Source organism: Carcharhinus amblyrhynchos, chromosome 5 (assembly GCF_965287045.1).
Source record: "Carcharhinus amblyrhynchos chromosome 5, sCarAmb.v2.hapA, whole genome shotgun sequence".
In the NCBI taxonomy this organism is placed as follows: domain Eukaryota; kingdom Metazoa; phylum Chordata; class Chondrichthyes; order Carcharhiniformes; family Carcharhinidae; genus Carcharhinus; species Carcharhinus amblyrhynchos.
This window is the reverse complement of record NC_137328.1, coordinates 16,947,670-16,950,249: the sequence shown is the minus strand read 5'-3', so window position 1 is coordinate 16,950,249 and position 2,580 is coordinate 16,947,670.

The window sequence follows — 2,580 nt, the reverse complement described above, 5'->3', positions numbered from 1 at the left end:
ACCCAACAGATTCAACCATCAGAACAGCTTTTCTTAAAAAAAAATGAAATATTACAACGGTACACCATAACATTGCCAATACTTATTCTCATCCCCTCAGGAATGCTTTCTAACACACGGAACACAATCTGGTTCATGCCAGGCAGAGCACTTCAATTCTGTAGTCTCTTCTCACAGAGAAAGTAGAACACAAGCAAACTGTTAACTGATTCCCTCAAAGCTCACCTTGACTATCTAGCTAACAACCTCAGAATACTGGGCATCCTTTAATTGTTAACTATCAGAGAGAACAGGCTGATCAGCCACTCTAGGCAGCTCCCTGGCCCCTCTCCACTGCTAACCATTTCTCCCTGTCTGGAGATCCAGGCATCATTATGATCACCTCAGCAATGCTTGCAAAAGCTTTCAGTAACAATTAATTTAGACCAACCGCAGATAAAAGGGAGCCTCACCTCAATCTGGTCCAAGCCCATTCCCAACTCAGTCTTTGGTAACAACACTTGACACACAACATGATGACAGCAAGTAGCTCTCTTAAATAACTAATCTTATTTAAACTAATTAACTAAACTAATTAATAACTAATTAATTAGTTATTTAAACTAATCAATGTTAAAAAATAATCCTTGCTACTCTTCTCCATGGACATTCTGCCACCTTGGCCTGAAGATTTCTTAGGCATCCCATGAAATGTTTACATAAAACATATCTGTCAACATTCTTGTTGTTTATGATGACAGTGCTTCCTATTTGTATCTTTTCAATCTTTCCAAGTTGCCTGATCAGTCCAGTCTCTCAGCAATGGTCATTTTAATAATCCTGGTACTGTCAAAGCACAGGAACAAGAAGGGACTTAAAGGGAAACTCCGTTGTTTGAGGGCCATAAATCTGCCATAAATCTGCCATAAATTGTAGCCTCAATTTTTACGAATTTCTAACTCCAGAGTTGCTCTATTTGCGTTCCAGCAGTGTACCTTCTGTGATTCTGTATGTACTGACAAGTGGGATAAGGTGGGCAGGTCAGGGCTTTTCATGTGTTGGTGCAGACTCGATGGGCTGAAGGGCCTCCTCTACACTATAGTATTCTGTGACATTTAAGGAGACTCTTCTGGAGGTTGCTTTTATTGCAGAACTGGGACATTCCAATGTTCCTCTCATGTGGTCTGATATAAACAGAACCTAGTACCACTTCCTGTCGAAGGATCATTCAGATCCAAAATATTGATTTTGTTTCTCTTCACAGATACTGCCAGACCTGCCGCGTTGAGCCAACATTTTCCATTTTTATCCCAGTACCACATTTCCTGAGGCGGTCGGTCAATGGGTAACAAGGAAGTGTAGTACTAGTCCCTTCAAGGACCGATCTGAAGAACTAATCAGGGAGCAGGGTGGGGGGATTACCCTGGTAAGCACGGGGGATTACTTTGGTAAGCATGGGCTTCTGTACTCAGTCATCTCGGGAACTAATTACAGCCACGTTGCAATTTCCCCCAAACTTCTGAACGAGCATCTTTATAGAAGGTAAATGATAAATGACATCGCCATCTCTGTTTGAAAACATTTGCACACAGTTGAACAGGTGCTGTGGGAGATTTCCTCACTGCTGCTTTCTGGGACTGAGAATTTTGAAGTACGCCTCTCTACTTCCTATTTTATTTCCATTGATGGCTCTGGGATATTCCAACAAAAAGCTGAAAGGATGTTGGCAGTACTCAAGGTCCTGAGTTATCCGGAGAGATTGGACAGGCTGGGACTTTTTGCTTTGGAGCCGAGGAGTCAGGGATGACCTTATAGAGGCGTGTAAGATCATAAGAACATAAGAAATAGGAGCAGGAGTAGGCCATCTAGCCCTTCGAGCCTGCCCTGCCATTCAATAAGATCATGGCTGATCTGTCGTGGCTCAGTTCCACTTTCCCGCCCTCTCCCCATAACCCTTAATCCCCTCTCTTATCAAAAACCCATCAACCCGCGTCTTAAAAATATTTAGCAAGGCAGCCTCCACCACTTCAACGGGCAGAGAATTCCAGAGATTCACCACCCTTTGAGTGAAGAAGTTCCTCCTCAACTCCATTCTAAACCGCCCCCCCTTTATCTTGAGGCTGTGCCCCCTAGTCCATCTATCCTTTCTGAGCGGGAAGAGTCTCTCCACCTCTATCCTATCCATCCCATTCATCATCTTATACGTCTCAATGAGATCTCCCCTCATTCCTCTAAACTCTAACGAGTACAAGCCTAATTTATTCAGCCTCTCCTCATAGGTCAACCCCCTCAACTCCGGCATCAGCCTAATAAACCTCCTCTGCACTCCCTCCAGGGCCAAAATATCCTTGCGTAAGTACGGCGCCCAAAACTGCACACGGTACTCCAGCTGCGGCCTCACCAATGCCCTACACAGCCGCAGCAAGACCTCCCTACTTTTATATTCAATCCCCCTTGCTATGAAGGCCAGCATCCCATTCGCCTTCCTGACCACCTGCTGCACTTGCAAGCTGGGTTTTTGCGACTCATGCACAAGGACCCCGAGGTCCCTCTGCACCGTCGCCTGCTGCAGTTTTTCGCCACGTAAGTAATAATCCTTCC